The sequence below is a fragment of the Danaus plexippus genome, chromosome 20 (assembly GCF_018135715.1).
Source record: "Danaus plexippus chromosome 20, MEX_DaPlex, whole genome shotgun sequence".
In the NCBI taxonomy this organism is placed as follows: Eukaryota; Metazoa; Arthropoda; class Insecta; order Lepidoptera; family Nymphalidae; genus Danaus; species Danaus plexippus.
In genome coordinates this window covers 840,574-862,518 of record NC_083550.1, presented here as the reverse complement: position 1 = coordinate 862,518, position 21,945 = coordinate 840,574, and the positions used below count along the sequence as shown (strand labels likewise).

General features: G+C 30.2%; 1 protein-coding gene across 1 annotated transcript in view; it reads left to right on the top strand.

Annotated features, from left to right (window-relative positions):
• The window catches only part of LOC116774103 (aryl hydrocarbon receptor), a 57,169-nt gene that overhangs the window by 18,212 nt on the left and 17,012 nt on the right, over window positions 1–21,945 (top strand). Inside the window, exon 2 of the mRNA XM_061523908.1 lies at window positions 10,606–10,796. The gene's annotated coding sequence lies outside the window, so the exon portion shown is untranslated. The remainder of the gene's footprint in view (window positions 1–10,605; window positions 10,797–21,945) is intronic.

Genomic DNA, 21,945 nt, shown 5'->3' with positions numbered 1-21,945 from the left:
GTTAAGTTTATTTCTTGCTTTTATTCATATTTATACTACCGACTTATTGTGTGTCAACTCTATGATGCATTTTAGTATATTTTTTTGAACAGTTAAATGACGAAAGTGTGCGTTCCCATCGATTTCGTTATTGTTTGCTTAGTTCTATTCATGTTTAATGATTTATTTTATATGTTTTATTATCAAAACATATCAAATAGTATCTGGCAGGTTATTCGTATGAATTGAAATCATATTTGGATTTTTTCTCACAACATTTATTATCCGATTTGTGTTATTTTTTTCATAATTCTCATATTATAAGCGTGACGATAGCTCAGTGTGCGTCTCCCTCGGAGATATAAAATGCATTACAGTCGGCTCGTCACCGTGAATCCAATAGGTTTTCATTTAATAAAACCTTTTTATTGGTTTAACTTGGATTTAGACTTATACCCCTTTAAGCTCTTTATACGGCCGTTATACTCTCATTACCTCATATAAGCCTGTGGAATAAAGCTGCCATACAAATCAGTTTAAAACCATCAACCTCAACTGTATATCACAAACATACAAAATCAAATAACCCCGTAGCGGTTATAAATTCCTTCTATACGTCGTTCATTAAACTCAGTTTGGATTTTCAGCGTTTGGCGCAATTCATACACGATCCAACCAATTACGACTCCGCTGAGATAAGCAAGTTTTATAAATAAATACTCTAACGCAACGTTTTAAAATTGATTATTGCTTGTTATATGTGTCGCAAATGGTACAAGCAAACAGAACTTATCCGTCAAACGCTAGAACATTGTATTGTGTTGTAGTAAATATCAGCCACCATTGGTCGTGAGGCGTGGTTGTGTTCAATCTACAAGGACATAATAAGATAAGCAGATGACGCGACACAACGAATGTAAACTCCAGCCAATAACTGTATGACGAGCTGCTTTTATATAGAAACATGGTCCATGTATGTTATAATATGTTGCAATACTTAATTTTATTACAGAAACGTTAGTGTGCGGTGTTGATGAGGTGCGGTGCGTTTGTAAGCGTGCTACTCACTCTCTGAAACTAACCGCTAAACCACATTGAAAGCGCGGCGCAGGCTTTTGAAGCTCGTTGACGTTTAAACGTGCGACACGATATTTTAAATATATATATTCTTAACACATGTAGCATTTTTATTGTTAAATATTGATGTATTGTATACATTTAATATTATTGTCGTTCCAAATGACAATTAAATCAATGACAACCTGACGATTACATGACATACGGAAGATCAAGAAATAACTACTAAACTAGCTGTATAAAAATGTAAAAAAAACATATCTATATATCATTCAATATTATTTATCTATAACAAATATAAAATACGGATCGATTAAAATGGATTTAACAATATATACAAGAATCTGTTATAGAATATTAAATTTTTACTAAAATAAACTACCCACCATCACAGATAATATGAAATCAAAAAAGGAGCGAAACTAAAATAGCTGTTAAAAAAACAAGCTGCATTATATCAAACAAGGAATCAGCTGATTCAAAACGAAGCCTCCACTCGCGTGTACATGTTTCAAGGAATTCAAGAAATGTTAGGGACCTTGCAGAAAACATTTATACCTTAATACGTTTGACAAATTAAAAAATATATTACAGAATATTAAGAACAATACAGTCTCTGAATCGTGTGATAAAAAATACTATCATTGAACCATTCACTGTAACAATTACTCTTAAATAAATTATACAAAATTGAATAAAATAAAAAAATATTAACATATCAATATTTCTCTTTAAATTTTATAATATATTTTTCGGTAGAATCATTTCCTTTACAAAAACTACAACTAATTAATTCAGTTGTAATATTAATATCATAAAGTCTGTCTTAGAGCAGTCGGCAGTGTAGCATCTCTCCTCTGTATCCATGTATCGGGTTTCATTATTTAACTACTGTTCGCGCCCGTCTCCGCTGGGTCCGGTCGCAGGTTTGTATCGTAAATCGAGCGAAACGATTTTTTTTTATCCCATTTTTTTATCTTTCGGTTTTAGAGGAATTAATTAAGCGAATCGCTTATCAGTTTGTTTTAAAGCCAACGAATGTTTGGCATTTGTTTCTTCTTTTTTTTTAAATTTATATACAAAATAATTATGGGTTTGGAATTTAATAGAAATATGTTCGTTTAATTATTCCTCAATAATTACGACCTGACACATAATGACATTAAAATAGGCGTCTTATTATTATCATTAATTAGTAATCATTGGTATATGACGTTCCCACAAATATTGGGGCAAGGATGCAAAAAGTGTATTTTAAATACAATATAATTTTTTTATTGAAGATTCATTGACTAAGAACAATGAATATAATAAGATGCTATTAATTAACTCTAATACAATGGTATGACGACTATAAGTATACAGGAATTACAAACGTTTGTTTGTTTGCATCTTAGGTTCTACGTATAAAACTAGATTTTATCAGCGGAATCTCTCGTTTTTGGCATTCACATTCAAACATATTTAGGTAAAAATTCGAAAAAACAGTCTATTTCCTTATTATTTGCATAATAATCTAGATATAAACCTCAAGCGTTATATAACTCTTAGTTCCATACATATAGTTTACTTTCAAAACAATGTTGCAAACTTCAGTCTGCACGTAATATTTATCCTAAGTAGTTGTAAAATTCCATCACAATTAATAACCGGATCTACTTCAATCATATTACGCTCCATTTATTTTCTTAATACCAAACGGAAACCATTTCCCAAATAGGAGATAAGTTGCCCCAACTTAAGAGGTTTAACTACTACTAAAGCGAGTACCTACATTGTTCTTTTAGATACGATTTTAGAAATTAATAATAATATGAAGGGACGATTACTTACAACTATTTTATAGTAAATATAAAATATAATGAGATCTCAGACTTTCGCGGGTATTTATTTAAATGAAACTAATATTTTAAGATAACTTCGCGTATTTTATTTGTATTTTTAAAACTACATACTCGCGACGTTTCGGTTACTTTGCAGCCAGTAGCAACCTTGATCTCGTCTGCCCGTAATCACGGTTGCTGCAAAGTAATCATCAGGAGTATGTAGTTTTTAAAAATAATAAAATACGCCAAGTTATCCGAAAATATCAGTTTAATTTAAACATAGACTATGCATTTGTTACATATGAAAATAAAATCACAATTCAAAACACCGCTAAAGTCGATAGCGAATCCGAGACGAGAGCAATCTTATAAAATTTGAGATCATTTATAAAGTTGAATAGAACCGAATTTTAAAATGAAATCTGTTTTAAGATGAGACGGCTATTAAAATAGTATTAGGGATGCCTCCGGGTACGTTATGTAATGACCACAGCAGACATCCAAACAGAAATACTTACAACATATAGGTTTGTGTTTCAACCAGCGGTTTATAGACCTTTTATTTAATAAACATTAAAACAGCCTTCAAATAACTTAAGGTTAATTTATTATTTATTAATAAATGGAAGTACATTACAATTAAATATATCACTAATCCCATTTCGTGGCCAACCCCAAATTTCTCAACCCTATTCGTTACATTCAATGGACCCCAGGATCGCTGTCATTACAAAGTGCGCTGCTTCATGTTTTGACAGAAGTTAATATTATATCAGGGGACCGACAACCGTACCTGGCATGACTATTGTGTGTGGTCGACGAAAAAACAGGATAAATTGGTCCGAGGTTTCGAATATATTTATAAACATACGTACCCTTCATGCTATGTATAGTCTACATTGAAAAAGACAATTTATTGTAACAATAATAAAGTCCATTGTTATATACAAATCATCTGTTAGTTCCCTGGATACGGCAACTTAATCCAAATAAATGAATTCAATTACTCAGCGATCTAATAAAGTTTTCGCAACAAACCAGTCCATTTCCTATTTTGACAGGTGGCAGGGGTCTGACATCGCTACCTGTTTTATTTGACCCCCGCAGTGCGCCACACGCCAGCCTGAGTACCAACAATTGGTACATTTACCCTGAATAGGGTAATGCCTATTAAATAGGTTAGGGCCAAAGCTGATTTATTGCTATAGTCATTTGAGGTGTAATGGATAAGTAGGTACTGTACCTACAGTAGTTTTATTTCGTATCATTACTAAAATTGATTCTACAAATGTTCGATTTAAATATAATAAAGATTGTATTCTGCGGTCGCATCTTTGTTCCTTAACAAAAGTGACGTATTTAAAAATTTGTCCTACTGCATTTTATTCTATGACATTCTTTGTAAATATATAAAGCTATATTGTCCTCTACATTAGTATAACTATTTGGAGTTCTAAATAAGTGTCAATTAAAGGTATTATAATATATTCCTATATAGAGAAATTACTTTTGAAATTCCCAATGAAAGCCATCAATAAATTAAATTTTATTTATGTTGTCACAGGATATATTTTTGTCATAATATCGTATTGTCTGACTGTATCAGTGTATTAGCATGAGTGAATCAAATGAATATAATAACAAAGATCGCCACTTAACTCGCTGTCGCAAAATACAGCAATTGTTGACAATTGCAATGATTTGCGGCAATCAGAAACTGTTACAAACTATGTGACCTAGGACATTGTCGAACGGGAAGTACACCGACGCACAATACAAAAACACATGCTGACCCAATAATTTACAAAGACTATGTACATATTTGATTTTCATAACATACTACGTGTAATACTTAAAGTTATCCATGTTAATGTAACCCAGACGCATATTTGTCGCCTTTACGAATAACTCCAAGACAAACAATACAACATTAACATATAAGATAATAAATAAATATTATATTTAAGTGTGTATTTTCTTTTAGATATCATTCGATAGAGTTCTTAACGAAACATTTTTTCTTGTACTACAATAATAATAATAATTATTGTTTTTCTAATTTTACCGTTTAGTAATAAATTCAGTTTTCATAGACTCGTACGCTGTCCAAAATCAAAATATATCTTGTAATATTACCTATTAAAGAACCTCCCATGTTAGAGGCCTTGAGGAGAATAGAAATGTGCGTAACACGAGAAAAATCAACGGAAAACAGTTATTTCATTGAAGGCTGAGCGCGATCAAGCGTGAACGTTTATGATATTGGCATACTTAATTTTGCTTGGCATACATGACTATCCATGTATGAAAATTTTTTTACAATTCAAACGAAATTATGCTTAAACATAACATATTACAGACTATTTTTGGATGGCCCTCAGATGATTTGCGGGTATTAAATCAAACTTCGTTTTTAAGAATGATCTATTCGGTGTTGTTATTTTTCTTAATTTAATTCCTATCGTTTTTGCTTCCGAGTTTGTTTTCCGTACGAACCTTTGTCTAGAATGTGTCCTTAATTCTCATATTTGATTATTGAATTGTGTATGAAGTGCGGTGAAGGTCGTGCGAGCGTCTATTGTTCGTAATTTTCCTATTTTCTAATAGACGTTGGTGATAATTGCGCAAAGTGCATTAAAGTCTTTCATATATTTTTTTGTAAATGAATTACAAAAAAAAACATTCCTGAGATCGTTATTTATAGTCTGCTGTATGAATTAATTAAAGAACAATCATAATTTAAATATCGTCTTATTAAATTTCATATGCACCAAGGATAAATTGAATTCGTTTGTATCGAAATCATATTTGTTTCTTGCAATATGAATATATACGTTTCTATGAATCACTAATTGATTTGATACAATTTTGTCATGCAATTTGGACATTATAATGTTGTTGTTTTTTTTTTTAAATTTCAATTGTATTTTATTTTTAAGAACTTTGGTGTTATCCACAATGATTTATTCCTCTTAAGGACACGAAGTGAACGAGAAATAAAATCGCTCCCTGGAGAACTAATCGTGTTTGAAGTGTCCAAAACAAATACAAGTTGTCCGAAATGTATATCCCAAACGGCCTTAACCCTAGTACGTTGACCCGTCTAATACATTTATAATTATACGCCACAGGAAGAACGCATTTGTAAACATGTATGTGACGTAACCAGTCGGTTTTTTCTTTAATTTCTTCTAGACAAGTTTTCATATACCCCAAAACATGAACTACGAGATGGAAAAGTTATATATCATTGAATATATTTAAAGTGCATAGTTATTGGGCGATTAACAAACGCTTAACTTTCGTATTCGGCATTTTTAAATTGAAAATTTAGTTTAATTTAAAGGAAATAAATACCTTCTATTGCTCAGATAAGAAAGTTTTAGATACGAAGAGAATTAAGATAAAAATGAAGTTATTTCATACAATCTCCCCGAAACCAGCGCGAGATGGTTCCACGTACTGAGCCCTTGGTACATGACGTGTTAACGGTAAGATTCGTTTTCGTTGGCGTGTTAGCATGTCAGCACGACATCCATTCAAGTCAGCTGGTCAATGACTTTTGCACCTATAATTGTTATGACTGTCGATAAAGCTCCTAAGATACACGCGACATCTTTATTTAATAAACATCTGGGAACCATTGTTCTAACAGAGTAACATCATTCGTTTAAAGTGCAAGGCCTTGTAAGGGAACTTATGGCGCCAAATATGTCATTTCATCATAAATTTTATATGTTCCTCTCACCTTTTGCGCATCCTTTGTACGTTGTTCTGTTTACTGTTAGTTTCGTAAGTTTTAACGACGACCTATTCCCCGCTGGGTTCAAATGATAAGATTTAAGCCAGTCGATTAAATGTTCATCAGATGAAAGAAATTACACTTAATCATGGGAAATCGCCTTACATTTGTTTCGGACAGTAATAGTTTCGTTTTAAAATCGTTTAAGTAGCTTTGACGTTACTAAAAGTTTGCATTAACATAAAACGTAGATATAATATTTGTATATAAATAAAAAACAAATATACAAATGTACAAATGTAACTATCAAGTATTTTATAAGTACTATACGTATGTATTTGGATCGGTTATTAAAAGTCACACAAAGGTTACTTAGGTAATCTCATTTACTCTCTGTTGGATAAAAATTCGTGATTATTTATACGCAATAAGCTGGCAATAAAATGCAAGGGAATAATAACTTTGACCTATAGTGATAATAATTATGTTTTCTTAATCGGTACAACATTGGAGTTAAATGAAAAATTTTCTCTATTATCAGATATTAAAAAAGAATAAAAAAGTAAAATGTAATCATTAAATATAAAATTAAAAATTATAAAATTCACATATCTGAAACGGGTTGCATACAATGTATCACAACTGTAATTTAACCTATAAAATACTGCTGTATTTTACACACGTTGCTACAATTAGAGCCATTATCCGCGTTTTACAATAATTATTTAATACACAGTTTTAAATTTAAATTTGAGATGTATAATCAGGTTTCAATGGTTTTATTCTAGATTCACAGTTACTTGTTGAGAGCAATAAACTTATTAAGATTTTTCATAGAAAAGAAACGGTCATCGCAATTATCCGAGTATTGAAATTTTCCAACTGTTTTAATGACTTTACTACTGTAATTATAGTAATAACACCATTTGAAATTGTTTACCCTTGGTGAGTTTCATTGTTATATACTTTAAGTTAGGTATTTTTCTATACACATGTAGATGTCCTTTAAATTGTAACTCGATTCTATCGATATTCGATGTACCCTCTGACGTCAATTTATTTGTTAATTGTTTTTAGGGATAAATTTTCTACTAGTGACTCTGGACAACAGTCACGAGAAGTGGACACGTACTAGCTTCTTAGTGAGATCAAACGTAACAAACAATTTTATAATCGTATAGCGATATTAGTCTAGAAACAGCATCTTAAATGTAATGTAATCTCATACTGTAATTAAATGTTTATAAACGGGTTATTTGCTTTCAAAAAAAATGCTGACTTCAATACTTTATATGAAATAAATAGGAGGAATAGTTATGAAGTAGACTCAATTCCGATGGTTTAATTGCTATACGACTGAGAAGAGATATTCCTAAATTAATAAGTTGAATCTTGATTAACATATAATTTAATTTATATAATATTCGACGATGATTTTCTAATATATAACGCATTGTGAACAGCGAAATGTTTTGTTATTTTAAGTCCAAGCTTTCCACTCGGTTTAATTACTCCATAAAATGACTATAATTATGTACTTATGAGAACAAAGCGATACCCATGTATGGAGTGTCCGGCTTACAGGAGAACTTGTCTTGTTTACTTGGAAATGTAGTCCTTCCGTTAACGTAATAAATGATATATTGGCATGCAATAATTCATAGATATCTAAACACAATAACCTGCCATTATAACTTAATCGAGTTACAATTTATAGAAATAATCGGTCATTGATTTATAATCATGCCAGTGTAAATTCAACCTTATGTTGTAGTCATTAAGTTCGTTATACTTTATTTTGTAATTTCGTAAGGACTCAAATTTGTATCGGTAAGATATCAAAGGGCGTTTGATACCTTTGAATAAATCAACAAAAACGACGGGAGGCAATGAGTAATGCCATAATGTATGCAATGACTCGGAATACAAACATCCATGGAGTGGCTTTGAGGCGAACTGTTCTAGATAATTTTATTTAAAAAAATCTGCTTAACGATTTTCTCTCTTCCTACTATAACAAAATACGTAAATTGATTAGATTTGTAACAAAATTATACTTATTTATAGTATCATGTACTATATATGTACTTTAAATGTCGACATTATTAAATAATTTAGATTGTTTTTACACACTAACTATTCTAATGTTTTCAAAATAGCTTGTGTCAAATATATATTTATAAAACCAAGCAGCTCTATAACACTTTTCTTCTAACAACACCTACCATCTCATCCCGTTACTAATCTAAGAGATAAACAAAAATTAAGAAAAACAAATAAACTAATATGGATGAAATTATAGTCAATTTATATATGCTTCTCTCTTTCGCAATCAGTTAATAAGTAGTTAATTATAATGGCTAATTATCTATAGATATTTAAAGTTACTTTTTATTACAATCCATTTATAATATACAATCACATTTATATACAAAAATAAGATCAATTCTATAAAAAATTTCTCAAGTTATAAACAGTCGTATTATTCATCCGTTTAAAAGTAGATTTCTTCTAGCAATGGGAACGGATCATACACCTTTTAACAAACACAGCATAAAAAATATCATCGTGTAAAGGGATCTTTTACGATACTCACAATTTGCAAAATACAATATTCAGAAAGCGTAAACTGTTCATTCTTTCGCTTATTACTTAATAAAAATATATATTACTGTTTTTATGATTTATTTATATATAAAAACCATAAATTCATAAGAACTCAGGCTGAGACAGTTACTATTCAGTAGCTCTCGAATTTATTAACGATCCAACGAACAGACTAGAAAACAATGATCTAATGTATATGTATATTTTCTTGTGCTTTAATTGAAGTGGCCTTTATAAAGACCGTATGAGAGACTGTTAAGGAGCTATACATTATGTAAGTAACAAACAGACAAGCAAACAATAAACCGATCTATAAACATAACCGCTTTCACTGGTCCAGTGTTTATGAGTCGTCCCTAGCAGTAGCAAACGAGGCAGGCAGTCACGCAACCTCACTTGTTAGCGTAACTTATGCAAGGGTAAGCTTTTTATATTTAATAATATATTTACTGTATAATAATTATAATTCGCTATTGTTCAATGTGTCGGCTCATACATAACTAATTGATTTATAATACTTTGAAATGTAGAAAAATTCATAGCAATTAAGTTATAGATGCGGAAGTTATAACACAGTGATATTGAAAGCGTTTAGAGGTTGATAAGACGAATGAATCACTTGATGTAATAATTTTGATTTATCATAGAACAACCCTTGACAATACTTTACTGTTAAGTAAGGAATTAAATATACATATAAATATATATTTAGTTTCTTTTGTTCATACGCTTGCACATAATATATTATTCCGTATGGTAGGTTATAAATTTAAAGCTTAAACTCGTATATTGTAGGCGTCGCGCAAATTTAATTAAAAAGTAAAATGTAAATTACATACATAATTTTTTATTACACCTCAGATATTATTTTACAAGGACCATTAATATAATAATCGCCGACCTATTTCTGGTCAGGTTCCGTTGCGAACGTGTCCGCGTCCCCACAAACCAGGCGTCACGCGACACACCAAGCTACCAAGCTCACTAACACTTAACTTAATATCGCTTTTTAAGTACTCCTATGTTCACTTACCGGAGCTTGCATTACATATCGTAGTATTAAGTTTCGAACTTGTGACAATCCCGATTGATGTTTTATTTGAAGTTGCATTTGATTTTATAAGATTATTTTTGACATGCCATTGTATCACAAACAAAATATAAACAATCAATCAAGCCATCAAGCTGTCAATTGATTGATTACTGTCATGAACACCATATGTTATTATTACCAATTACCTTATACAACGATGTTTGTTGCAAGTATAAGTTATAGAATTTAAATTATTACCCTGTAATTATCGTGTTTTGTTTTATTTGGTGTATCCATTTGAACGTTACTGAATATAGTTTATTATTTTGTTTCTCCTCCAGCATCAAACCACCTTCAAAAGACGGCGTCACGAAGAGCAATCCAAGTAAAAGACATCGAGAGCGTCTCAATGCGGAACTTGATACATTGGCGTCTCTGCTGCCCTTCGAGCAGAACATACTCAGCAAACTGGACCGACTCTCCATACTGCGACTATCAGTTAGCTACTTGCGGACCAAGAGCTACTTCCAAGGTAAGTCACACACCATACATCCACTTACAAGATCATAGAATTGCACTTCCAAAAGATCCGTTGGAAATACGGATTTAACTAATTAAGCTTTGATCCAATGAGACCGAATGACGTGTCATTAACTAGAGCAGGTATTTAATTATACATTGAACTAAGTTATTAAACCAGTAGTTGCTCACTACTCTGATAGCAGGTGGTATGTTCAAACTTCAAAAAATGTAATGTCAAAACAAATTTTCATAAGAATATTGTGGTATTTTATGTAGCAGTTTTATTAGAAAAGATTAGGATTTCATTGTCTGTATGCGACCTTTGAACGTGATGCCAACTAAAAGTGTAGACATGTCTCTAATACGTCTCATCTCGTCGCATCAGTGCTTATCCAAGTCATAAACACACCACGTCCAACTAAAGCGCACTAAATCATCGCTCCATTTGCAAAACAAAACTGTTTAGAACAGCGCACCGGTGCCGGTGTATTCGATTACTTATAAATGTGGTCCATGACACGTATTTAATGTTGTCAGGTGAATTTTATTGCTCTACACCCTGTATTAATAAATGAATCGTGTTCGATATCGATTCGGTTAAATGTAATCGATACTTTGCGATCGCATTTAATCGATGCTATTGTTTGTAATTGTTGAAACCTACTCTGATATAATTAATATTTTTTTAGCATTAGTTTATTGTATAAAACGCGAGTATTCGCTTCCAACCCATTTATTTTATTGGTTTGAGCAAGATTTCTTTAAACACTATTCCATTAACTGTTGTTTATGTTAACTAAGTAGTTTTAAGGATACGATTACTCGTTGAACTTGTGATAGAAAGTAATTCCAACACCTTCTTGTCTTCCTTACTTAATCCTTTGCTGGTTTTAAAAGACCAAAATATATTTTTATTGGATTGAAATTTTTTATAGAAAATTGCCATTGCTTATAAATCCTTTCCATAAATGTATGATTTCTCGAAGTTATACGTTTGTAACATGGAAATGACTGAACATAGATACGAGTTAATTCGTGTAGACAATAAAGTAAAAACATGAAATACAAAACAAAGAAATTATACCGACTATAATAATTGGACGCGTAAATCCTTTACAATACTTTGCATATGTCAGCTACCACGATGTATCAGAGTATATCATATACTGAGTTATTAATGTTCTTTATAATTTTATTCTGAACGAGATTCGAATATAAAAATCAGTAGGGGGCGACTGCTATATGCTTTATTGTGTGTCTCGTCTGAGGTCGATGACGTTTAATGTAACTAAAGTACAATCACGCACAATATAAAGTAAATATAACAGTTATATTTGTAAAAAAAAGATAGGTTTAAAAAATGGTTCAGAAAAGTATTAGGCTCTTCGCTTTTATATACATCTATGAACCAAAACAAATTCTTGATGCTTTGTCGAATAATATAATGACTGTTAATAAAGTTTTTTTTATATTTTGTTATATAAATTTCTTCGACGACTGTACTTCCAAATACCAATAATTCTAATTAAATCGATTATCGAAGTATTGATTTACAAATATATATATATGTATATATTTTTTGTTTTTTAAAGATTTCGCCGCGCCGCGGGACACTAGGGTTAAACTCAAAATTTATAAGTTTACCGGTAGCTATAAAGTTAGTTCAATATATCTCAGTACAACAAAAATAAATTAAAAAAACGGCCAAATATCAGGAAGTTATAAAGCAGTAAACATTACATAAATAAATACAAGATATAGTTGTTTAGTATTCATGATTATATATAAACGTAGAACAGAAAGGGAGGAAGTGATCGGTGCCTGACTCAGCGAGGTACCTTATCGATCCTAGCTGGAAATTATTCGTTTACTATAAAAGCTTTTCACTGATGTTATATACACACATTTTATAGAGAAGTTTCATACTAATATTCTCTTATTAATATTAAGTAGAAGTAAATGAAGTATGGAGTCTAGCTAAAAAAAATAAGGCGTCTTAATGAATATTTGGATTCCATATAAAATCAATGAAATCCGAAAAATTTGTATACTTATAAATTATCTAGTGTGTTTTCACAACAGCTTGTTTCTGTATCTATACTATTTTCATACAGAACTATTGATTTACATAGATGCTTCACGATTAAGAAAATTCTCATTAGTATTTTTTTATTTAGCGTAGTAGGTATATAAAAGCTTTGTAAAACTTAGTTACTTAGAAATTAGCTGTTATCAGATGCAGGGCTTTCAGATTCGAAAACAATTACCTTCCGATAAGTCCGGTCGATGTGACAAATTAGTCTTTTTATAGCGTTTTATGGAAAACAATGAGTGTGATAAGACGGCGTAATCCATCATACGACGCTGAACGTTATTATTGGAGTGTGCTTGAATTGATGGTGTTATTCATTTATGATTCAGATTTCCAACTCCGGCCCAGTTTATGGGTTTTTGTTTTTACAACTATATTTTCCATTGTTCCATATATAATGTTTGGGCTGCGTCAGTTTTTCACGAACTACGCTAACATATTCAAAACCCGCTTTCGCATACTCAACATTATGTAATAAACATAAATATTACGCGAAAGTTTATAAAGGGAAAAATAACAAAGAGTGATTTAATTGCTTGTATATAATTACATGGTACTTGACCGAAATGTAATAAGTAACTTAATCACGCTTTTAATCGATAAAAAATTTTGAAAACTAAAGACTACAAAGAAATCGAGAAAAACATAATTATTCCTCTCAGAAATCGGTTAAATAATATAAACATAGTACAATGTATCCTCGTTATAAAATTATTAATTCCCATAAAAGTAAGTATACAAAGCTAAAAGGTGTTTTAACTTAGTTCTTATCAGATCAATTATATATTCGTCGCTGACTCACGTGCACGCCAAATTAACTTTTAATATACTTTTTATAAATACGAAAACTGGATGTTTATTTTCTATTTGAATATTAAATTCTATGTCGACCTACCGACCTATCATACAAGTTATAAAATTAATATTTTTTCAATATCTATAAAATTTGTAAATGAAAATTGTTTACATGATTATAATTATTTAATATCATTAGTTAATTTGTTAACTTTGTTTTATGTATAAAATTAATTTTCTCTAACATTGGACGTCAAAGATTTCCATCGTTCGTCCCTGTTTATTTCTTCATTACTTAAAAAGCCAGCCGTAATAATTAACGTTATACGAGACCTATTTAATTCTGAAATTAAAGGGCGATTATAGCGGCTTAAAGCTTAACGAGTTGAGCTGGAACACCTCGTAAAACTTACTAAGACTTACTTACGCACGCTACACAGGCTGCTATAAACGTTTGGTCCCGTAACTATTACGACTAAAATATTCCGATCTTATGATATTGATAATCATTTTGATTTTATCTTATACTTCAAATAATACAATATTTTGAGCTAATATTTTTTATCATATTGTTTAACTTCTATATCAAAGACATGTATTATAAACAATGAATTGTATTATGCATGTAAGGAGCGAGCGTCAGGGCGGCGCCCTCTCGTATGCGATTCTCACTTGTGAAACATAAACAAACCAAATAACCAGGAGTAAAGCCTGCGTTATACGTCACGCCTCAAATACGAAGCCAGTAAGCAGCCAGCAATGAATATTCAATAAGTTCTTTCACAAGGAAAATTTAATAAAATATTAATTGTAGATATTTAAAAATAAGGTACCTATCTACGATTCGTCCGCATTAGTTTACAGACTGTAATAAAAGTATAATAAAACTCGTTCACTATGAATAACTAAAATGATAAAATGGCGATATCCCCTGAATATCGTAATGAAAAATCAGGGCAATAAAACTGCACCGTAAAATATCCTTAGAAACCGTCCAATGGGAGCATAAAAAAGTTACCCTCGAAGGGACTTGTACGGGGAACCGAAATTACTGAGGGTAGTTTGTAAAATTCGCCGACTCCTTTAAGGGGGTGGGGTGGAAACAACCCTTAATAGCTGGATTGCGTGACTGAATTTCGGCAGTGACCCGACTCAGTCTGTGAAAGTGAAAATAATTTTATTGAGCTGACGAAACTAACAAAACGTCTTAGAATACAATGGATACCATTAATTATTACATATTTATTTAATTGAATGAAAATCTAAAGTAAAAAACAGAATGAAAAATAAGGCTTTTATCTTTGTCATTATTAGGCTCGGCATTCATTAAAAAATAGTATAAATCTATGCAGCATCTCTTTTTGATAAGACAACACTTGAATGCAATCAAAAAACAAATAAATGATTGAAGTGTACAGCAGATTTATGTGTTATCCGCTCTCAGTAAATACTAACTAGTTGGAGAAGTAATATAATTTATTACAAGCAAAATGTAAGCAATATTTTGGTAACTATTTCAGAAACTTGTTGTTTGTCAGACACAACGAGAACCACCTCATGGTTTCATGACAAACATTGAAGCATAACTTTAACTCTACCTCATACTATTTAAAACGAAACGCTCGATGATAATCCTGAAGCAATAAAAGTAGTTTATAAACTGTGGGACACTTGTATAATTTTTTGTACAGCAAAGTATCAACGTGTGTATAAAAAGTGCCATTTAAATGCCATAGAAGTTTCTACCATGACTTCTTTATGGCTATCGTTTGAACTGTAATGTTTAAATTTAAAATAATGTTATGTCAACAGCTGTGACAGATATATGTAATATGTTGACTTCTAAGATAACATCATCAGCCTACTCCTAGCCTCCTCACTGCTTATATTTTGACAAAGGTCATCCGAATTTTGATCAAATCTTTAGAATCAATAAATCAGAAGAATATTTTAAACATTTTTACACTTTAATAATTCCCATAATCTCACACACAAGAGCCAAGAGGTTTTGGGATATCTTATGGTTTTTGCTCCATAAGGTATAGATGTAATGAGACCTCTTTTTGTTTATATCACACCTTGAACTTTTAATTATCATATATAATTATTATTAATAAAATAAACTCTATCCGGTGGTCGGTGTACTGCGGTCAGCACACCCTGTAGGGCGCTGCCTTGATAATACAATAATATATTAATGTAATTAATGTCACACATAATGAGTATGATAATTATAAACAACCTGAATATTTTTAATGTCTAATAAAATATTACTTTTTCGACGTTAATGTTTACTTAGCACGGTCTGAAATTATTTAAAATTTATTTCATTAAAAAATATAACTACACCATGTATACAATATCCATGACTTTCCTTTTATTTTATATCATCTAAGAACTAATATATGTTTGATACATTGTCATGTGAGGGTAGGCTTTACTTTCATCTACATAATTCCATCGCTTTCCTATGAACCACTAACAGCTGTCCCGTTCAGTAACATATAAATCACCATACATTTGCATATTGCTATTATATGAATTACACTTCATTAGACCTGAGCTGTTTAATCTTTTATGCATTGTACATTTCGTATTAAAAATGAAAACATTTACATAAAACTGAATACCGAACACACCAAATACATATATAATCGGTTCCATTTATTAAAAAAAAAACTCATATAAATGTATACAAATTGCTATATATAAAGTATTTAAAAACAATAATTAAATACACTTTCATCCACTCTCTAGCTGTAAATTCCGCTCTACATCTCGACAGATGCTATCTGTAAAACAGTTTTTGCTAAACGTTTGAAAAATAGAATTATCTAGCTATCGCATTAATCTATATGTAGAAAGTGAAATAAATACTATTATTACAGTTTCACAGAGTTCGCTTTACTGGAGACATCTTGTGTTGTAATTAGTTATTTGATATTATTATTGATTAACGCACTTTTAGTCAGACTACATTGAGACGTGAATTAGTCACCATCCAACAGAAATAACGTATTTATTAGCTTTCAGCTATATATTATATTCATAATCTAGTTTTTGTAAAAGACTTTTAGATCTCAGAAATGTTAGAGTTATAACTAGGTAGTGTGAAGATTACTTAAGTTCTGTTTCTTCTTGATCTTTATAAAACAAAAAAATCACTGTTAGTTCGTGAATTAAAGCTACAATCAATAGATTTAAATTTTTTTGATGCATATAGTTCACTTTTAATTCTCGGCATTAAAACTATGGTGCAACAACCGAATTTTCTCAAATCTGTAAAATGGAAGCTGTGTTTTTTGAAATCTCTAAATAATTTTCAGTCTACAGATGTTGCTTAACATTAAAATATATTAATCGCAATTAATCCATGATTATTTTTCACTTAAGAAGAACTCTTCTACCAGTATAATATATATATTTTTTCATATTAAGAACCTATAATTATGACCATACCAAATAATTTACTACAATTTCATGTTGGTTTTGTAAAATACATTAATGCATATATACTACAACAAACGCTTTATATTTGTATTTATTAAATATTGTGTGCTATTTAAGCGATTTACTAAAAATTAATTAAGGGGATAAAAAACAAAAATAGTAAGATAATTTGATTTTTTTTTTAACTAAAACTATAACCCGGGTCCGGTGGAACAATTGATAAATAATCCGTCATGCTGTTTTCTCTTAACTTTCCAACTTAATTACCGATGACTCCAGATGTTTGTGATTGCTCTATGAAAAAAATGAAAGTAACATTCAATCGTCCAATTACACGGTCGGTAAATAAATGAAATAATATAATGTGTGATATCAGAGCAGACATACCAATGAGATGTCTCATACATTTGACAACAGAAAGTTACATGAGGAGGGTAGGCAGGAAAAGAATTGATCAAAGTGTGTTACATGTTGCGTCTAACAGGTAATCATTAAATGACAGAGGATATCAGCTAAATAATATATATGGTTATTCATGTGCTCTTGAAACTTATAACATTAAGTGTTTTTTTTATCATGAACATTTAAATTCTATTTTAATCTTCAGATATATAAAGCATTCTGTTAATAATCCAAGTAAAAAAATCTTCATGATCATAACTTCATATAATCAGAATTCTTATTTTATTCTATTTTGTATTGAGAATCCACAAGTATATTTTTTGTTACATAAAAATTTATGTTTAGACAAAACCTTATTGCCATACAAGAGAATTAAGGATAATAAATAATACCAGTAACATCACAAATTAATAAAATATGCTTATAAACAATGGTATAGATATAAAGAAATTTATTTATAGGTATACTGTATTACACTCCAGCCATTTCAAGTAGGTATGTAATATATTTATTTTTAAAGTAATACATATATAAATCAATACAGAACAAAATGTTAATAAATGTACAAGTTAGTGCGCGGGCGAAGTCGATCACAATCGCTCGCATTCAAATGAGTCGAATTTATGACTTAGCCAGTCAATGAGTGAGACGTTCAGATATAGAGCTTGTTCATTATAGAAATGACAAAATAAATGTCCCCTCTATATACAATTTTAAATTATATGATTCGTTATCTACAAAGTAATTTTAAGCGTAGGTGATGCGAATAAAAAAATAGTCTTATACTTGATTCTGTCTGTAATTGTTAAAAAAATATAATATTTATTCATAACAAATATTAAATGAATTGATAATATTTTAAAAATATATATCTATAAAATAAGTGATCTGTTAATTTATTAATAGCACTGCATCCTCCGACCATCTTATATGTATACACAGTAGCGAGTGTCAAAGATAACTGGCATTAAACACGGTCCGCGCTGCCTCCACTTAACGACGGCATATCAGGTGATACTCTAACACACAGATATTCAATGTTAATATAAAGGAAGACTCATACGACACGGCCTCACTTACAAATTAATAGCGAAATATTATTGAAGCCGTCACAATTGTTAATGTGGACCAAACAGGTTAAATCCAGATCCAATTAAGATTTCAGAAATGTTTAATGTTTTGTTCCAAAAGATTAAATACCGAACGAAAGCCGGTTAATTTATTGTCCTCACAACATTCCAATAGAGTATCAGTCTCTTAATTAATCTTATATTAGGCAACCGATCTCATTGTGATATCAGGAATTTAGGCAATTAACGCATTGTGTTCATTTGATATTCAACACCACGCGCCGCGTGCAACGCCAGCCATTGATAAAATTCGCCAAACAAAACGAGACCATACAAACACAACAAATTCAAACAAAAACAAAAACAAGAGGAAACAAAACGAGTCCAGTCACGATGCGGACACGATATTGGTGACAAAATGTTTTTACGCCTCGGCTGCTTCGCTTCATTTATACGCTTTGGTATCATCAATGTTTTTATTTTATTTTAATTGTGTGCTGTTACATTATGGACTTTTAATTAAGTCTTAATTTTATCTCCCGGCTCCCGTTTAATTGAATACCGAATCCGTACGATCGGACGTCAGAGGGAATATATATGTTTGAAATAAGATTTTAATTGTTAGTGAGACAGAACAAGGTCTTTGACATGAAATTTTAATTGGGATAATGTGTGTGTACCGTGAACAGCTGACCGTTTGTTCCTCATTATAAATATAATACACAGAAGAAAGCTGTACGAGCCCGCTCATCCCAGCTGGGCAGTAAATTATAGACCACACCAGCTTTGGATATAATGAGAGAAATAATTACAGGACATCAATAAAATAAACATTATATGGAATTAAAAATTCTTCCTTGTACGAAAATTATATTAACATACCCGCTCGGTTAGATCATGTTTAAGGTGTGACAAAAAAATATATTATTACCACCGTTTTAATAAAACTTAATCAAAAATATGACACCCAAAATCGGTTAATTGGAAAAAGAAGGCTAATTAATGGAAAATTTTACTTGCACATAAATTTTATATCTCAAAACTATTTCAATCATTTAGGATGTACAAAAATATATTATTTATTGTTGATTCCCTAGAGGGGAAACCCTGTTCTTATAAAACCTACTTCCTTTTGTTATTTAATACCAATATTTGTTTTACTGTTTAAATTTTTTTTATAAGAACATTTCTAATGGAAGGGAAAACAATAACAGTATTGTAAATAATGTAAACATAATATGTAGACGAATAAGAGAACTACTGAAGCGTGCTAGGCATCTAAAATAGACAATCAATTATATCGACATTTATGGTAACAATTAAAGTTTCTATTTAATTATCTATCATTGCAAACGAATACAAATCTTATGCGCATATATCTAAGTGCGATATTAATTCAGATAACATCAAAGCGTTTTTAGAAAATTGTCAAAAGAATTTCAACATAATTTTTCTAATAGAGAACGAAACAAACAAATATACACCTTATATACATCAATACAGAGTTAATGTAACATTTTCATGATTTCACTAATTATGTTGTTTAACGAAATATAATAAACAATTTTCTTAAAGAAATTCCATTCCTTTCACAATGTTTAACTTTCAAGTAAATTGATTTATTTTATATGGAATAAAATGAAATGATTTAAAAATGTTATATAGTCAATGATTAATCCTTAATATCTTTAATGGTGACTCAAAGATTTTTTTAAATTGAATATAGCAAGTGTAAGCATTAAATTATCGATAGTCGATTATTCATGTCCATTTAATGACAACAACACTATTACTGAGTTTTACAACGAAATTAAAAACATATTACGTCTAGCACCTTTTCATATAACCACTTCTTATAAAATTCATTCTTTTTTCAAAAAATATTCCGATTCTTAAATTCTTCTCACAAACAATTTTTATATATACCTACCCAACGAAATACGTCATTTGTTTTGTTGTAATACTATTCATAATATTTTTGTACACCACGTATATATATACATATATATTAAATCCGTATAAATGGTTACTTGTCCCTTATATTAATATTAGAAAATTTTGTTCAATTGAATTTTAAAAAATAAGGACAATGAAAATAATTGTAAACTTTTTATATAAATCATTTTTTGAAAAGGTACTAAGTACATACATTATATCTGATTAAAAATTAGTATGTAGTCAACTTTTAAAAATTTATTTAAAGTTATAATGTTTTTTTTTAAACACAGAAGCTTTTTTGAAGTAGCCTTCAATTTAAATTCGAATAAATCTGTTGCAGAGGTCCTTTATCGTAAAACACCTCAGTGAATGTGCTTTGCGGACCGTATGAAATTTATAATTATTGAATAATTCAAAAATTTCATAGTCCTTTTGAAAACAGATACTCGGGTAATAAAATTTTTATTGTAACAACATATAAAATGTAGGATAAAAACTACATGCATATAATAATAGTCGTAAATAAGCAAACTTTTTTCAGTTAAATTACACCAATAAAAACGAATAATTGCGTAATTAATTATTATACATACGAATGTAAAAAGACACAAAGAAGTAGTTCAGTTAATAGATATTATTCGTGGGTGGCAACTTTAATAGTAGCTTTGACAATTAACGTCAATATATGTCAATGAAAGGTAGTTTTTTCCCACATGCTTATTTAAATACAGTGCAGTTTACATTTCAATTTGTACCATAATTCATTATTGTAATACAATCAAGTTATATATATAATAATAAGGAAAACTAATTTTAAATATTACGAAACATTTGCTTGTTAAGTAGGTGCATCCAAAACTTAGATAGTACCAATGACAGCTGATACCCGATGACATTTCAAAAATGGCGGTAATTCGAAAAATACGAACGTTTAATAACAGGTGGAGAAATTTTTAAAAGAAAATAAATTGCAGGTAACTCGATAAGATTTGATTAATGCAATATAAGCCTCGTATGTGATGAAATAAGTTAGAATTTTGCATAGCATGCAACGGGACGGTAAATAAAAATTAGCAATTAGGATTTCATACACCGGGCCTTTTGACATTGATAGTGGAAACAAGTCAACCGGAAATGGCGAATAATTTGCTGTACGCTTAAAACGCAAGCGGTAATATGTCGCTAACATGTTGTAGCGTTACGTATAATGTATGAATTGATATGAACTTATCAGTCAGCTGTGTAAAGGTTTATTACACCAAATTGTATACTTAATAATATTAACAACGATGACGTAGAGAATTAAATTAAATGATAATCTTTGATGATAAAAAATTACTTGACTTAAAAGAAAATTAACACTATTTTATCTAAAAAAAAAAATTAAGGCAAGATCAGTTACTGATCATGTG